This window comes from Myodes glareolus, chromosome 3, assembly GCF_982192425.1.
Source record: "Myodes glareolus chromosome 3, mMyoGla1.1, whole genome shotgun sequence".
Classification (NCBI taxonomy): Eukaryota; Metazoa; Chordata; class Mammalia; order Rodentia; family Cricetidae; genus Myodes; species Myodes glareolus.
The window spans coordinates 117,436,033-117,455,464 of NC_142028.1; the positions used below are offsets into that span (position 1 = coordinate 117,436,033).

The 19,432-nt window shown below is 38.6% G+C and overlaps 1 pseudogene; it reads left to right on the forward strand.

Moving 5' to 3' along the window:
- The first annotated feature begins 954 nt into the window (after positions 1-954).
- LOC125412621 (eukaryotic translation initiation factor 4B pseudogene) lies at positions 955-3,344 on the forward strand (annotated as a pseudogene).
- Positions 3,345-19,432: the final 16,088 nt, after the last annotated feature.

Consider the following 19,432-nt stretch of genomic DNA (forward strand, 5'->3'; position numbering starts at 1 on the left):
ATCTTTCTCGCTTAGCTGCCTCAATCTCCAGTCCCTAAGCTCCAAGACACATTCCATGCCCATGCCCATGACCCTCCCATCTCAGCACCAGCACTTCTGTTGGGCTCTAATCTCAACTTGGGAAGAATTCCATTGCTCTGGTGCAGTATTCACTAGTTTATGAGCTGGTGAAAGATCTGTCTGCCAGATGGACTGTCACTACTCCTTGGATTCTGGTCCACTAAGACCCACTTTGCCACTCAATCTATCAAGTCTAAACATTCTTCCTTTGGCCAACCTTTTCCCATAACTCCACTAGACTATATAAGCCCAGGTATGTTCCTCAACAGTCAGAAGATTATCATCCCTTCCCCTGGTCGCTATACAGTAGCCCACAACTTCAAAAGAATGCTTGGTCTTTACTGGAGATCAGACTTGATCTAGGGCTCCAAAGTCCCCACAAAATCACAGTGGAGACATTCTTCTGTGTCTGTAGACTTGCCAGTTACTAGAAACCTTGGCTATTAGGACAGAAGACCAGAGAAGAATTAGAAAACAATGGAACAAAACACCCATCCAACAAAGAGAAACACAGGAATCAATACCTAAACATATAATCATTCTAAGTCAATATGTGTAAATGCCAGTATAAGAATACAATAAAACAGAAAAGGCAATATAACACCTTCAGAACCTAGCAATCCTATGATAGGAAGACCTGAACATTTCTATATAATAAAAGTACTAATAAATGAACTTAAAATAACTTTATGAAGCTGAAGATGTCCTTGAAGAGGAAAGTTAAAAGTCCCTTAAAGAAATTGAAGAAAAAACAAAATTTTGAAGAAATCATCAAATCTCTTAAAGAATACCAAAGAAAAAAGCCATGAAAAACAAGCAAGTAGGTGAAGGAAAAGGTTCAAAGCCCTGAAAATAGAAATAGAAGAAATTACAAAAACACCAACCAAGGTAATTATGAAAGTGGAAAATCTGGGTAAGCCCACTGAAACTACAAATTCAAGCATCACCAACATTAAGCAAGAGATGGAAGAGAGAATCTCAGGCTTTGAAGATATGGTAAAGGAAATGAATTCATGGTCTAAAGAAAATGCTAAATAAAAAAATTTCCTAACAAAAGACAACCAAGAAATCTTGAACACTATGAAAAGATCAAACCTAAGAATAATAGGAATAGAGTAGAATGCCAGCTAAAGACCCCAGGAAACATATCCAACAAAATCATTGAAAAAAAAATTTTCTAGGCCTTCGCTCTCCCTCTCCCAACACGGCAGCCTCAACAACAACAACAACAACAACAACAACAACAACAACAAAAAGCCGAAGAAGAGAGAAGAGGACGAGGAAGAAGAAGAAGGGGAAGACCATCTCCCTAACAGACTTTCTAGTTGAGGAGCTGAGTATGGGGGTACTGGTGAAGGAAGCACTTATGTCCCCAAACCAGTCAGCTGGGCTGATGAAACAGACGACCTAAAAGGACATGTGTCAACAACTTGGCACTTGGCATAGTAACGATGGCTATGTGTATATCGGGCACCTCCAATTGACCATTCCATCCTTTCCACTGCTCCATGGTCTGCTCAGGAACCCAATATCGACCGAAGCCGTCTTCCCAAATCACCACCCTACACTGCTTTCCTAGGGAACCTGCCCTATGATGCGACAGAGGACTCCATTAAGGAGTTCTTTAGAGGACTAAATATCAGCGCTGTACACTTACCACGTGAACCCAGCAATCCAGACAGGTTAAAAGGCTTTGGCTATGCGGAATTTGAAGACCTGGATTCTCTGTTCAGTGCTCTGAATCGCAATGAAGAGTATCTAGGCAACCGGAGAATACGAGTGGATGTTGCTGATCAAGCACAGGATAAAGTCCGGGATGATCATTCTTTTCGTCGAGACAGAAATCGAGATTCTGACAAAACAGACACAGATTGGAGGGCCTGTCCTGCTGCAGACAACTTTGATGACTACCCACCTAGAAGAGGTGATGAGAGCTTTGGAGACAAGTATCGAGATCGTTACTATTCAGACAGGTATCAGGATGGATACCGGGACAGGTATCGGGATGACCCACGTCGAGATATGTATGGATCGCTATGGGGGCCGGGATCGCTATGACGACCGAGGCAGCAGAGACTATGACGGAGGCTATGACTCCAGAATAGGCAGTGGCAGAAGAGCCTTTGTCAGTGGGTACCATAGGGATGATGACTTCGGAGGAGGTGGAGACCGCTATGAAGACCGAAATGAAAGAAGGGATGATGGGTCATGGAGCTCCAGGGATGATTACTCTCGGGACGATTATAGACGTGATGACAGAGGTCCCTCTCAAAGACCCAAACTGAATCTAAAGCCTCGGGGTACTCCTGAGGAAGATGATTCCTCTGCTAACACCTCCCTGTCCAGCCAAACGGCTTCTATATTTGGAGGGGCAAAACCTGCTAGAGAAAGAGAAGTAGAAGAGCGGCTGCAGAAGGAGCAGAAGTTGCAGCGGTGGCTGGATGAGCCAAAACTAGACCGCCGGCCGCGGGAGAGACACCCAAGTTGGCGAAGTGAAGAAACTCAGGAAAGGGAATGGTCAAGGACGGGAAGTGAGTCATCGCAGACTGAGGCCTCAGCCACATCTGGCAGAAATACAGGAAGGAGAGAGAGTGAGAAGTCTCCAGAAAATGAAACCCTCAATAAAGAAGACTGTCACTCTCCAACCTCCAAACCTCCTAAACCTGATCAGCCACTAAAGGTCATGCCAGCCCCTCCACCAAGGAGAATGCGTGGGTGAAACGAAGCTCTAACCCTCCTGCTCCTTCTCAGAGCTCAGACACAGAGCAGCAGTCCCTACAAGTGGTGGAGGAAAAGTAGCTCCAGCTCAGCCCTCTACAGACTACCATCGAGGAAAGATGGAAGTAAAGTAGATGGGGTGAGTGTCTTAAGAGGCCAAACTTGGAGCTCCAGTCGCGGACCTGGGATGTACAGAACAGAGACAACTGAAGGAGTTGGATAGGAAAGAAGGCAAAAACGATAAAGACTCGAGATCTGCACCTGAGCCAAAGAAATCTGAGGAGATCCCAGCCTCTAAGTTCAGCTCTGCAAGCAAGTATGCTGCTCTCTCTCTGGATGGTGAAGATGAAACTGAGGGAGACGACCACACTGTGCTTTCTTCTAGTCTCCACCCTGGAACACTCAAGGGCAAATAAAACCTCTATCCAGACAAGAAAAAATAAAACTCACTATCTCCTGGAGACCTTTCTTAACTTTTTTTTTAATGAAATGAAATTGTTTTGCATGCCGCTGCAGCCTTTTAAAGTATTGAAGTAACTGGAGAATCAGTCACCACCATAGAGATATGGCTATTGCTTTTGAATGGGTAAGTTGTAACGTGTTCTGAGGGTACCAAGAGGCTACATGTGTGTCTAATGCCTAGGCTCCATTCAGCAGAAATGTAGTGACAGACTCAGTCGCATAAGTTAGGCAGCAGAGAAAGGAACAAGGAAGATAATTCCCCAAACATCATCTGAATAAATTTCCCATCCTTAGAAAGGTTAAAAAAAGAAAAAGAAAAAGAAAAATTTTCCAACCTAAGTAAGGACATGCCTATATATATTAAATTTCCCTCACTACATATTATTCAAAACACTAAACATACAGAATAAAGCAAGAATATTAAAAGATGGAAAGGAAAAAGGTCAAATAAAATATAACAGCAGACCTGTCAGAATTACACCCGATTTCTTACTAAGGATCCTAAAAGTCAGAAGGAACTGTACAGTCATCCAAACAGTAAAAGGTCACAGTTCATCATCAAGAATATTATACCTAGCAATACTTTCAGTCACCATAGATAACAAACATGATATTTCACTATAAAGTCAAATTCAAACAATACATATCTATCAATCCAGTCCTACAGAAAATACTAGTGGGAAAATTCCAACTCACATTGGCTATACACGTGAAAGAAAACATAGATAATAGATTTACTCACAGCAACAAAAACCAGTGAAGGGAAACACACACACATATACACACACGTACACACAAAAATGCATGCACCACCACCAACAACATGAACAATAACAAAAACAACACAATAACTGAATTAACAACCATTGACCAATAATATCTCTCAATATTAGTGAACTCATTGTCAATGGTTTTTCAGAAAGGCTCCGGACCAGCCACATTCAGAGATCCGGCCACATTCAGAAAATCTGGTTGGATCACATGTTCGTTCAGTCCCAGTCCAACTGGCCTTGGTGAACTCTCATTAGATCAGTCCCCTTGTATCAGTGGGTGATCGCACCCCTTGCGGTCCTGAGTTTTTTTCATGTTCTTCCTTTTTCTGCCCCTCATTTGGACCATGGGGGGCTCAGTTCGGTGCTCCAATGTGGGTCTCCATCTGTATCGCCATCCATCGTCAGATGAAGGATCTATGGTGATAAGCAAAATCTTCATCAGTATGGTTATAGGCCAAGGCCGGTTCAGGCACCTTCTCCTCTGTCTAGAGAACAGTCTGGGGATCTCTCCTTGGACCTGGGATCCCATTTATAATCAAGTCTCCTGTAAACCCTAAAATGACTCCCTTAGTTGAGATATATTCTTCCCTGATCTCATATCCATCCTTCCTCCCTCCCCCTATCCCAGTCCACCTAGCTTTCCCCATTCCTCCACTACTCCCTTCTCTCTAACCCTCTCCCCTTCCAACAACCCTCCCACCCCCCCATGCACCCGAGGTTACCTGGGACTCTTGTCTATTTCCAATCTCCAGGCAGATAGCTACATGATTTTCAACAGGTTCACCTTCTTATTTAGCTTCTCTAGGATCACGAATAATAGGCTCAATGACACTGGTACTTGTTTCCTCTGCATATACTGGATTTTTGGGATCCAGTCTGTTTGGATACTCACCTTCAGGGACCTGGAAGGAGTGGGGAGGAACTTGAACTTCCCACAGGGCTGGAAGCCCTGACTGCTCTTAGGGATGAAGAGGGAGGAGGAGGGGGAGGGGTGAGTGGGAGGGTGTTGGGAGGAGGGGCTGAAATGAAAACTTTCATAATTTAATAAACTTTAAAAAAAAAGGACAGCCTATGAAGACAGGTAGATTTCCAAAACCAAGAGCTCCCTTCCTCCCTGCTCCAATCTTTTTCTTTCTTTGAGACCAGGGTTTCTTCCGTAATCACTATAAACATCACTATAAACCCTGTGTACTGAGAATATTGAAAGCATTTACTCTCCACTCTGGTCATTTTGCTAAGTATAGAGAACATTAGAAAATGAGAAAAGATGTTTCTAAGTCATGCTAATTTGTATGTTGAGAGAGCTTGCTCTTGATGCACTTAACATTCCGGAACCACACTGGACATATATGATACTTTGAAATATGAAAGGTTCCTTCAAATATTGAGCCAATTCTGTTTTTGCTATAATCCTGACTTTATGAGACTGATATCTGGGCCAATATGATAAAAGATTTTGTAATAAAAAAAATTAGTGAACTCAATTTGTAAGAAAAAGACACAGACTAACAGATAAGAAAACAAGACTCATCCTTCTGCTACATACATAAAGATATCTCAATGTCAAACACTCTCAAAATAAAGGATTGGAAAAAAATTTTCCTATCAAATGGCCCTACAAACACACTGATATAGATATTTCTTTTTATTTTTTATTTTTTAATTAATTAATTTATTTATTAAAAATTTCCAACTCTTCCCCTCCTACCTTTTTCCTCCCCCTCCCCACCTCTCCCTCCCTTTCTAACTGGAGAGCAGTCAGGGTTCCCTGCCCCGTGGAAAGTCCAAGGTCCTTCCCCCTCCATACAGGTCTATAAAAGTGAGCATCCAAACAAACCAGACTCCCACAAAGTCAGTCAACCTTCATTGCCAGCCACGGTAAGAGTGTCCATTTTGATCACATGTTCCATCACTCCCAGTCCAGCTGGCCTTGGTGAGCTCCCATTAGATCAGTTTCACCGTCTCAGTGGGTGGATGCACCCCTCGTGATTCCGACCTCCCTGCTCACGCTCTCCCTCCTTCCGCTCCTTATGTGGACCTAGGGAGCTAAGTCCAGTGCTCCAATGTGGGTCTCTGTCTCCATCTCCATCCATCGCCAGATGAAGTTTCTACGGTGATATGCAAAATATTCATCAGTATGACTATGGGACTAGGCCAGTTCAGGCACTCTCTCCTCTGTTACCCAGGGAACAATCTGGGAACCTTTCCTTGGGCCTGGGAACCCTTCCAGAATCAAGTCTCTTGCAAACCCTAAAATGGCTCCCATAGTTGAGATATATGCCTCCCTGCTCCCATATCCATCCTTCTTCCCTCCCCCCACCCCATTTTCCCAAGCCATCCCCAATCCTCCCTCTCTCCCTTCTCTCTGATCATCTCCCCTTACTTCCACCCCCCACCCCCTGTGCACCCAAGTTTGCCTGGCTATCTTGTCTACTTCCAATATCCAGGAGGATAACTATATGATTTTCTTCAGGTTCACCTTCTTATTTAGCTTCTCTAGGATCACGAATTGTAGGCTCAAAGACCTTTATTTATGGTTAGAATCCACTTATGGGTGAGTACATACCATATTCCTCCATTTGTGTCTGGGTTACCTCACTCAGTAAAGCGTTTTCTATTTCCATCCATTTGCATGCAAAATTCAAGATGTCATTGTTTTTTACCACTGAGTAAAACTCTAATGTGTTTATGTTCCCACTTTCTTTAACCATTCTTCTATTGAGGGGCACCTAGGTTGTTTCCAGGTTCTGGCTATTACAAATAGTGCTGCTATGAACATAGTTGAACAAATGCTTTTGTGGTATGATAAGTCATCTCTTGGGTATATTCCCAAGAGTGGAATTGCTGGGTCCTGAGGGAGGTTTAATCCCAGTTTCCTGAGAAACCGCCACACTGATATCCACCGTGGCTGCACAAGTTTGCATTCCCACCAACAATGGATGAATGTTCCCCTCACTCCATATCCTCTTCAGCATAGGCTATCATTGGTGTTTTGAGTTTAGCTATTGTGACAGGTGTAAGATGGTATCTCAAAATTGTTTTGATTTGCATTTTCCTGATCGCTAAGGAGGTTGAGCATGACCTTAAGTGTCTTTTGACCATTCGAAGTTCTTCTGTTGAGAATTCTCTGTTCAGATCAGTACCCCATTTTTTAATTGGGTTAATTAGAGTTTTAGTGTCTAGTTTCTTGAGTTCTTTGTATATTTTGGAGATCAGACCTTTGTCTGATGTGGGGTTCGTGAAGATCTTCTCCCATTTAGTAGGATGTCTTTTTGTGTTAATGTAAGTGTTCTTTGCTTTACAGAAGCTTCTCAATTTCAGGAGGTCCCATTTATTCATTGTTGCTCTCATTGTCTGTGCTACTGGGGTTATATGTAGGAAGTGGTCTCTTGTGCCCATGTGTTGCAGTCTATTTCCCACTTTCTCTTCTATCAGGTTCAGTGTTGTCAGATTTATTTTGAGGTCTTTAATCCATTTGGACTTGAGTTTTGTGCATGGTGATAGATATGGATCTATTTTCATCTTTACATTCTTTTACAGGTTGACATCCAGTTATGCCAGCATCATTTGTTAAAGATGCTTTCTTTCTTCCATTGTATAATTTTAGCTCTTTGTCGAAAATCAAGTTGAGGCAGGACAAAGACCCTCCTTCCTCTATCTATGCTGTGCAAGGCATCTCTCCACAAGGAGTAGGCTCCAAATTGCCAGTTCATGTATTAGGAATAAATCCTGGTCGCACTTTCAGTGACACCACATACTGCCCACGCAATACAGTTCTCACTCCCATTCACGGGGCCTATTTCAGTACTATGCAGTTTCCCTAGCTGCCAGTCCTAAGCCAGTGTACTCCACTAGCTTGATTCAGTTGTTTCTGTAGGTTTACTCATCATGGTCTTGACTACTTTGCTTATATTGTCACTCCTCCCTCTCTTTGACTGGACTCCAGGAGCTTGGTCCAGTACTTAGCTGTGGATCTCTGAATCTGCTTCTATCAGTTACAGGATGAAGGTTATGTGATGACAATTAAGAGTGTCATCAATATGATTTCAGGGAAGGTCAGTTCAGGAACGATTTCCAATATTTTTTGGAGTTTTAGCTGGGGTCATCCTTGTTACTTCCTGGGAATTTCCCTAGTGCCAGGTTTCTAAGTAATACCATAATGCCTGTCTCAACAAAATGAAATTCTACTCAGTGGTAAAATAACAATAACATCTTGAAATTAGCAGGCAAATAAATGGAATTAGAAAAAGAAACTATCCTGGACCCAGAAAGACAAACATGGTATGTACTTGATGGAGAATCTTTGTCAGCCAATGATCTTTAAGAGGTGGGATGAGGTTAGAGTGTGACCTTTTGGGTACCAGGAGAAAAACGTCTGCCTTCCCAGGATTTTCTCTCTTTGTGCTTCCCATGCTACACAACTAAGTTTGGACATCTCATTCCCGTTTTGTGAGTTTGCCCCTCAGAACAAAGAAAATATCTTGGAGTTAGCCTGGTATTCTTACGTCAACATCCGACAACGGTTGACAATCAATTTTGAGCATAAACACAACCCTGGGATTAAGTGTTCCATGCTCCTAAAAAAAAAAACCTTATCGACTACTCAAAAATTATTTGCTATTATACTAGAAAGTAATCTTGAAACTTAACCATCACTTGACTTTTATAGGATCCCATTAAAAAGAACATCACCCCATGACATCTTGAAGCAATCCTAGAAGGCAACGACCCCTCTGACAAAGTTTGTCCTCAGAGTTGGGGACACTGTTTAAGAGTTAATTATTACTTGTATAGGATAGAAGGTTGGGATAAAAACTATGTAAGCTCAGAGATATCAAAAAAGAAGAAAAATTTAATGGGATAATAGGTAATTTAGTGTGACTTATTCACACTAATAATAATAACAATGAATAATAAAATACATACTTGTGAGGTATTTATGGATATTTACATTGGTATAGTTTGTTGCATATTAACACAATTTAAAATTACATTTGTTATTTCTTTTTGCAATATTTATATACTTATGCAAAGTTATTTTGTCAGATTGTATATTTGTATGTTTCTACCTATTTTTAAGACATTTTGTATAATGATACAATTTTTAAAATAGATTTATCATATTGCATTTTAAAGTTCTACCTCTTATCAAGATACTTATACATTTTTTACATTTTGTGGTCATTTATCACATAGTTATTTACAGATTATTTAACATTCTAATATAAAGTCTTAGTCTTTAAGTTATACAAGTATTTAGTATTATAGGTCAATAGTTATTCATGTTTGTTATAATGTGGTCAGATTAATTATGTTCTTTAGATATATAGAGATTGCATTCTACCTAAATAGGTAATATTTAACTACTTCAAAGATCTGTGAAACATGGCATTTAAATAACTTAGGTTTCTGTTGTCATGAGACATGATTGATTGCTTCTGACAGCACCAATCTATTCCCAAAAGAATGTTAAACACCAAAGACACTCAGAGTTAATCTTCTTATTGGCTCAGTTGACCTTTGGGAACTTCCCATGCCTCAACCATTGACAATGTATATGGTGTATAAACAGGACACAAGGAAAAATACTGTCAAACCTTGCCAAGGCAGGATAAGACAGTTCTAAAAATTTTCCTGCCTCTAAAAATGGTCTGTCAGTTATGCTAGGCCTTACTAAAGTTTGGTTGCTTCAACATTGCAAATGAGACTTTGAGTGATTGCTCAGGTAGTCAGTTTTCTCTGTCATATACTGCGTACTCTTGAAGCTGCTTGATTGTACTTCCTGTGTACTCAAAGTAATATTATCCCCTTTCTCAGGCCTTCAATGGGGTTGAAAATTAGATAGTCATAGTTACTCTTCCTCTTATGATTTATCTCAGCTATTTTTAATGCAAGACTCAGACTCTATAAAATATAATGTTTATTAAAATATTTAGCATATGTTCCTTGCTGAATATCTTCAAGGGTTTGGACAAGGTTACGGCATGACATTTTGGGTACCAGGAGAAAACCACTGACCCACCCAGGGTTCTCTCTCTTTGTGGTTCCCACATTACATAGCTGAGTTTGGACTTCTCATTCCTCTTTCATGAGTTTGTCTTTTATAATAAAGAAAATATTTTGGAATTAGCCTGGTATTCTTTCATCCATGCCAGGCAACATGTACTCACCCATAAGTGGATATTAGTTAGACATAAAGCATATGATAACCAGCCTAGAGTACACAACACCAAAGAAGCTTAGAAACAAGGTAAATCCTAAGAGAGATATAGATGGATCCCCCTGGGAAGGGTAAATAGTCAATATCTCCTGAGTACATTGGGAGCTTGGTAGGAAAGGGGAAAAGTGAAAGGGGAAGGGAAGTGGAGAAGGAAAGGGGTAGGAGAAAAGGAAGTAATGGGATGGTTGTTTTGGGGAAGAATAGAGAGGGAGAACAAGGAAACACATATTGATAACAATTTTAAGTGGAATGTTTTCATATATGCTCATCAGGAAAATTAGTCAGCAGTCTTCTTTATTGGTTGCATACTTGTCCAATTTTGTTATCAGCATACAGGGTGAGTTTTGCCCTTTTATTCTTCTTTCTCTTTTGTGGAACAAATTGAAGAGTATGTTTATCTTTTTAAGATTAATATAATTAAATTCAATAATATATATATTAATAATATTACATAATTCTATTTTGTTGTTCTGTGTGTATGTGTGTGTGTGTGACATTTCTATTATCCATTCTTTTGGTTTTTGAATAGTTAAGCTATCTCTATTATTAAGTTATGCTTAATAATGCTGGAATAGAAAAATATGTGTACAAATATTGTTGTGAAATGTTGACTTGATGCCGTTTTGCTAAATATCCAGGGGAGATAAAGTTGGCTATGTGGTAATCTTGATGCTAGCTTTATCAGAAAATATTATGCATACTTCCAAAGAGTCTGAGATAATTTACAATCCCACTAGGAATTATAATGGTTCTTTTATTGTCTCATCAACATCATATTTGTTGTTGTTTTGTTTTCAAAAAAATACTTATTTTTTAAAGTATTTTGTCTATATTTGTGGATCTGTCTATATGTAAATCATAAGCTGAGATTACACATCTGTTTCCTAGCAATCCAAACCCAAATAATCACACAGAAACTCTGTTGATTACAATGAAGTTTGACCAATAGCTCAGGCATTTTTCTAGTTAGCACTTAACTCTTAAATTAAACCCATTTTGTATTTTAACATCAGGATGGTGGTTTGTTTCCTCTTGCATCTTGGGTAGATGCATGGTGTCTGCCTCCTTTGGCAGATAAATGAAATCTTCTTGACCCTGCCTACTGTTCCCCTACATCTCTTCTAGCCAGGCAACATTCTGCTCTGCCATAGGCCAAAGCAGTTTTATTCATTGACAAATAAAAGACACACATATACAAAAGGCATCCCACATCTTCTTTTCTTTTTGGTCTTTCTAAAAAAGGAGTTTTTACCTTTAGCATAATTACATATACAAAACAGATGCCAAGCAAGAATTACATTTGCAATATTTTTGTGAGAATAAAGTTTTATATCTAATTTATCTTTTATTATAACTAAGGAAAACAGTAATTATATGCCTTCACTCTTAAAAGACTTCAGAAGGGTAAAATATTACCTAAGTAAACATTAAGTGCATTGTAAACACTATCCAAACTGTAGAATTAGCAAGGACATCTTTCTGCCTGAGCAGTCATCCAAAGTTCTTATGCAATGTTATGGTATCCATCTTCAGCCTTCAGACTCATAGTATCTGGCAGACTTTTTCATGAAGCAGGAAATTGTAAATAATGTTTTGCCTATATTGACAGTTTTTCAGTCACTTTCTCCTATGTCCTGCAGAATGTCTGGCATTTTCTTCTCTGAAGCAGAAACACTTAAGAACTATTCTGTCTTTTGGAAATTTCAGCAGTCCCTTTTCTACGGGTTCTGCATGCCCCATTTATACAGCATACCATCAAGCAATCCAGGCAAGAGCAATTTCTTGTACATTTGGGTAGCCTTGTCACATTGAAGTCAAATTCCACAAGTTTCTTGAATGCCCATCAACCTCGATGAAGTAGTTGATGCAGCCAGAGGTAGATATGTCTCACTGAGAAAAGTCTAAGTTCTTAAAACATTTTAAATGCCATACTCTGTAGATCTCTAAAATATCTGAGGAATCTCCATCCATGTAAAATATATCTTTGCACATCTAGAAAGTCTAACTAAAAATGACTACAGTTTGAGTATCATGGATGAATATCTATTACTCTGCATTTCTTAATTATACATTACATTTTTAAATGAGCTGCACAAACATAATACCATAAACAAGAGTAGAAATATATATACTCAGTGTAACAAAATTGACCTAAATCTCTATTATTAGACCAAGATCCATACCAATTCATCTCTATATCATATTCCCATTAAATGAATAGACAATAATTTGGGGAATTTGAGCATTATTTCCAACAAACTGCTTCCTCCTGATTGTTGAGCAAATTTTTTAGGGTTTGTGGAGAACTTTCAGAGGGTATGTTCCATCAAATCACATTAGCCTGGAAGAAATCCACAGATTCCCATCCTCTGTGGAAACAAAAGCAGAACCTCTTTTCCAAAGCAACATATACTCAGACCCAAATTTTGAAATCAAGATAACTCTATGTTGGTTTAACTTAGCAGCCCCCAAAATCAAATGTCTCTCTGCAGTCAAAATATTGAAAAAAAACACAATAATATACATAATCTAGATTGTCTATATATATTCCATCTTTACATGGCTTATTTTTCTTTACTCTTTTAATCTGAGTATCAGTCTCTTTTATATTACTTTTACTGTCTCTTTAAATACTTTGTTTTATTTTTTAAAATTGTTTTTTATACCTGCCTATACTCTTTTTCTTCCCTCTCCCAAGCCAAGTTACTTTTTTTTTATTAATTTATAATAGTTTCCACTTCCGCTCCTTCTCCAAATACCCTCCCACCCCCCCACTCCCTCTCCTCCTCCCTCTCCAGCCCTAAGACTCTCCTCCTCCCTCTCCAGCCCTAAGAGCATTCAGGGTTTCCTGCCCTGTGGGAAGTTCAAGTTCTTACCCCTCCCTCCAGGTCTAGGAAGGTGAGCATCCAAACTGACTAGGATCCCCAAAAGCCAGTACATGCAGAGGAAACAAATCCCAGTGCCATTATCAATGGCTTCTCAGACAGTCCCCGTGCCAGCCACATTCAGAGAATCCGGCCACATTCAGAGAATCTGGTTGATTACATGCTTGTTCAGTCCCAGTCCAGCTGGCCTTGGTGAACTCTCATTAGATCAGTCCCCTTGTATCAGTGGGTGAACGCACTCCTCACGGTCCTCCCTTCCTTGTTCATGTTCTCCCTCCTTTTGCTCCTCATTTGGACCTTTGGGGCTCAGTCCACTGCTCCAATGTGGGTCTCTGTCTCAATCTCCATCCATCGCTAAATGACGGTTCTAAGGTTATATGCAAAATATTCATCAGTATGGTTATGGGACAAGGCCAGTTCAGGCACCTTCTCCTCTGCTGTCCAGAGAACAATCTGGGGATCTCTCCTTGGACCTGGGAACCCCTCTAGAATTAAGTCTCTTGTAAACCCTAAAATGGCTCCCTTAGTTGAGATATATACTTCCCTGCTCCCATATCCATCCTTCCTCCCTCCCCCCATCCCAATCCCCCAAGCTTTCCCCAATCCTCTCCTACTCCCTTCCTCTAACCCTCTCCCCTTCCATCCACCCCCCCACCACTCCCATGCACCCAAGGTTGCCTGTCAATCTTGTCTATTTCGAATATCCAGGAGGATAACTACATAATTTTCTTCAGGTTCACCTTATTTCTCTTCTCTAGGATCATGAATTATAGGCTCAAAGACCTTTAATTATAGCTAGAATCCACTTATGAGTGAATACATACCATATTCCTCTTTTTGCGTCTGGCTTACCTCACTCAGTAAAGCGTTTTCTATTTCCATCCATTTGCATGCAAAATTCAAGATGTCATTGTTTTTTACTGCTGAGTAAAACCCTAATGTATATATGTTCAACACCTTCTTTAAACATTCTTCTATTGAGGGGCACCTAGGTTGTTTTCAGGTTCTGGCTATTACAAATAGTGCTGCTATGAACATAGTTGAACAGATGCTTTTGTGGTATGATAAGTCATCTCTTGGGTATATTCCCAAGAGTGGAATTGCTGGGTCCTGAGGGAGGTTTAATCCCAGTTTCCTGAGAAACCGCCACACTGATTTACACAATGGCTGCACAAGTTTGCATTCCCACCAACAATGGATGAGTGTTCCCCTCACCCCACATCCTCTTCAGCATAGGCTATCATTGGTGTGTGTTTTGAGTTTAGCTATTGTGACAGGTGTAAGATGGTATCTCAAAACTGTTTTGATTTGCATTTCCCTGATCGCTAAGGAGGTTGAGCATGACCTTAAGTGTCTTTTGGCCATTCGAAGTTCTTCTGTTGAGAATTCTCTGTTCAGTTCAGTACCCCATTTTTTAATTGGGTTAATTGGAGTTTTAGTGTCTAGTTTCTTGAGTTCTTTGTATATTTTGGAGATCAGACTTTCTCTTCCTTCAAATGCTCTCTATTGGAACTTCTGATATTGGGTCAGGTTCCCTTGTTGGGCAGGGACTTCACTGACAGAAGGCCTACTATTCCTCATGCAGGCTATTGAAACACAGGAACTGCCTCCTGCCAGGTTGCCGCTTACCGCCCAGGCCCAGCATGCAAGGCTGCTGAGATGGGGAAATTTTATGGTCCCAGGGGGAAAGGAGGAATGGAGGAAGGTGTACCTGGATGAAAGCTGGGGTGGGAGGTGGGAGAGCTTAGCAGGGTCGAGCGACCACTGTAGGGTGACCAGGGAGTCAAGGGGGTCGGGAAAAGTCTGAACTCCTCGTTGCCAGGCTTCTGCCTCAGGCCAGGAGCAAACGCACCCCTCCGATGTATGTCTGCCAGAGGCTCAGTGCCCCTTGCTGGCCAGGAATATTGCTGATCTGACACAGGGCCTACCTGTCCTCAGGCAGGCTATTGAAACACAGTCCAAGTTACATTTTTTAACACACTGTGATGCTCATTTCTCAGCCACCCAGCCACAAATAATTACATAGAGACTCTACTAATTACAGCACTGTTCTGCCAACAGTTCAGGCATATTTCTAGTTAGCTCTGATATCTTAAATTATTGTATTTCGCTTATTTTGTATTTTACCATAAGACTTGTGGCTTGCTATCTTTTGCTTCTTGGGCAACTACATGATGTCTGCCTCATTTGGCAGCATTATGGCATCACCTAGACTCTGCATACTTCTCTCTATATTTTTCAGCCTGGTCATATTCTCTCCTTCTGTAGGCGAAGACAGTTTTAGTCAATAACCTCTAAAAGAAACACATATACAGAAAGACATCTCACATGAGTGTGTTTATTATTCCTTTATAAAAAACTTACTAATTTTTCCTGGTAATTTTGTATGCTAGTTTTGCTGAAAGTGTTTGTCAGGTCTAAGAGTTTTCTGATTGAGGATTTGGAAAATTATAAAGACAGAATCATATTACACTAAAATAATGAACATTTATATTTTTCCTCTTATTTTCCTGACTTTTACTTCTATTTCTTGTTTTATTTCTCTATCTAAGAAGCTAGTAAACATGTTGAATATAAATAGGCAGAATTATTCCAGATTTTGAATATATAAAGAAACAAATAACATAGTTAACAGGTAAATGACAAACTGAAGTCAGTTAAGCACACATGATAGATTTCATGTCCATAATAAACAATATGATTTTTCAAATTGGGAAAGACAAATAATGACCCAATATCAGGAAAAATGAATTAAAAATATCGTACTGTTTCATAGAAGATTAAATCGAAGGGGCAATAAAATCTGAAGATCAGTTTATCTCCCCTATTAGGAACTAAAATACAAATAAGCCCTTTGCTTTTACTTGAAACCCACAGGATATTCAGTATTTAATATAAAAGAAAATAAATAATTATAGTTGAACAAGGGAGAGAGAGGAGAATTTAATAAAATTATGATAATATATGAATCCTTCTAACAATTCAAAAATATTGGACGGTAAAATTGACAGTGTCTTCAGTCAAAGCAAGACTAATACATGCTATATTTTTTATACTAGTTTACTTTTGCTACTCAGCAAAAGTATAAAAGTGGTCACATAACATAAGGTAAGAAATTCAGGAGACATGAAATTATATGATATGGTTAAACTCATAGTCATTTTACAGTGTGATGAATGATTGTCAAGTTGACTAATTTTGAGTTTTCACTCTGTTTCAGTTGTGTTTTTTTCATGGATAGAAATCATGTTGAAGTTACTTTCTTCCCAGCCCCGATCCTAGTAAATGAGATTGAGAAGTGATGTTGCTAGAGAAAATAGTCCAGGTCTTCTCTGACAGGGCCATATATTGTCAGACTATGCATAAAATACTTTATTTTTCTTGGGCCATCAATATGACCTTGTCTAACCCTTATTTTTTTCCTCCTGGGTGTATATATTTAAATTCTGAGACAATTGTCATCTTTTTGTTTTAGAACTGGTAGGTATGCTCTTCATTGTCTATGTCTTATGTCAGTGAACTTCTGGGTCAGATACTTCAGTCAGACTTTTTTCAAATGTTGCACAAATCTTAGAGCACTAAAGTTGGTTCAGTTATTAAATTCATTGAAATATATTTAAGAAAGAGATTCTTCTATATTGTTCTCTATGTACCTTCTCATCATCTGTTTATATTAAAGGCTTTCTCAAATCTATTTTTAGACTCCACTAGTAGGTGGATGGCTGCCTTTGAGACAAAGCTTGTTATTTTTATAGGTCCCTTGACAGATGTCCTTATTGCTGAAGGTATTTGTAAGTGACATAATATTTCACAGTTTACTGTTGAGATATAGAAAAAGAACTGGAGTTAGAAACTCAGAAGTGACTTTGAGTGAGCTGGGCTAGTGACTTTCACAGATGTCTTTGGGCTTTGCAAGTTGATGCTCTGTCTTTGGGGACTGGCTTGGATTTGATTTAACATTGTATAAATTGGTTCACTCACCTCTGAGTATAGAGGATGTATTACTTAGATTAATATACTGCCAGCAGCTCTGAAACCCCCATCTTAGGAAATTCATTAACACGTTGGGAAATCCAGAGAACAGGTGTGGCACTGAAAGGTTAATCTATCCTCATTCCTCCTCCAGAGTCACTTCAGAATGAATTATATATACCCTAGTCATTTAAAGTGAGTAAGTGAATGCAATCTACTTTATCTGTAGTAGTGTGATTCATGCACTTTTGAATTTTAATCATAATTCATGCACATTTGGTGTGTGTTTTCATCTTACCCACATCTTGCACACCATTATTTAATGTGGTTTCATTACAATTCTTTAAATATATTAAGTGTCTATACATTTTGGTTCCATTAATATGTAAAAAATTTGTAGTTATACAAATACAGAATTTCATAATTGTGCCAACATGCATGAGAGAAGAGACCCTTCAATTGACTGAAAGAATAAAAAGCTTTGTCCATTGTAGTTGTTTAGATGAATTGAATTTATTGAACAGGCTCATTTGGTCTTCTTCTAGACCCATACTTCTTAACTCTCAAAGGCTAACACACCCTTATTGCTTTATTATTTTATTTTTCCTTTTGTAACTATATTCATCCACCTCACAAATCAGCTTTACTGTGAAACAGAAGAAATTTCTTCATTTTTAAATCATTCTTTTCCTTCAAGCATCCTTCTTTTTTTTTCTCCACAGCTTAACACTATTTTAGGTATACCCAGGTCTGATTTTTGATTTTACTGCTTTCAAATTTTTTCCATAGAGCCATTTTACCTTTACAAGATGAGATATTATTTTCATTATTCTCCTATCCAAACACAAATAGCAATAACATAGTTATGATGCATAGTGAGAATTTTTTAAAAGCATGACAATATATAATAAGAATGCATTGTTTTAATAAACAATTATAAAATTAATAAAAATAAAATTAATAAAAATACTTTTTTGTTCCTTGATATAATTTTGTTCATTATAGCTCCACTAACATTTTTGCCCACCTGTAACACAAGGCATTCTTATCAGTACTGAATACTAAAAAACAAGTAAAGAATGGGGGAAAAGAGGAATTATCACCAACTAATTACAAGTTGTCCTTAAGATCAACTTCAAGCCTGAAAGAAGAAAAGTAAAAAAGAATGTAAATAGAATTTTTTTCCTGAACGAATGGAAAAAAGTGCATAGCTTCTTTTGCCAAAAGCTTTCACTAACACATAATTTGTCAGTGATCTCAGGCTGTTGATTCTAAATTCAAGTTCTTCTATTTGATAAGTATTGGAAATCTGAGGCATCCAATATCATAGACTATTATTGTGGGTCTGAGACTTCAGTCAAATATACAGAAAATGAACCCCAGTAAATTGTTTGGGTGGGAGAGCTTGCTCTTTTGCTTTGCAGCCTAGCAATTTACATGCAAAATGTCTCATGCAAGAGTGGCTTTTAGGTCTGCTTTCATTAGGAGGAAGCCACAAACCTTAAAATACAGGTGGACTCTCCAAACTAGAGAAAAAAAAACCTGAACTTTCCCAGAGACCCCAAGAAGGATGGGTGTGTGTTATTCCTGTAAAAAATGATTCTGACTGAATGAAATCCCCATCATACCTGTAAAGTACAGATGTGTAAGTTAACAAACCTGTTGTAGCTTATGCCAAAATAGCAACAAAAAATTAAAAAACGTGGATTTCCTATCCCTGAATCTCCCATCTGTTTTTTTTAGATGAAAATATTTGAAAATGTATTTTAAGAACCTGCATTTAAAATGAGGGTTTTTTTCATTCCTTCTGCATAGTTAAGAGTGAAGGATGAGTAAGAGCAAAGATATAAGCTGATTAGTTACAATTAAAGAGGAACTAGCAATGTTCCCCAATGGCTAAATACAATATTAATGTGACAGAAATTGCCTTCTTTTTTTGCAATTATTTGGAGAGTTTTGATTAATTTCTTCCTGCCATTTCAACAATTTTCTTTCTTAAAAATCTCATTTTTTCTAAGTCATACAAGCTTGTATTTTAAACCTGATTTTATGTTACCACTTATTATTTATTTGTTCTGGCATTTTTAAAAAGTCTCTCACTGTCAGTTTTACCATTGAAATAATGATAATTCTTTATAGGAAGACTGAGAAAATTAAGGCTCTTAGAACCCTGACTTTAGAACACTTCATGTGCATTTCCATATAGAGTGTGTTTCCATCACCTTGGTTTTAGGACCTAGAGACCTTCTTTCCTTTTTTTATTTTCTTCTTTTATAGTCTGCTAATTATCCCTTGCTGTGTGCTTCTGTCAAGTTATTCCTTTTTTTTTCTTCAGATGCACA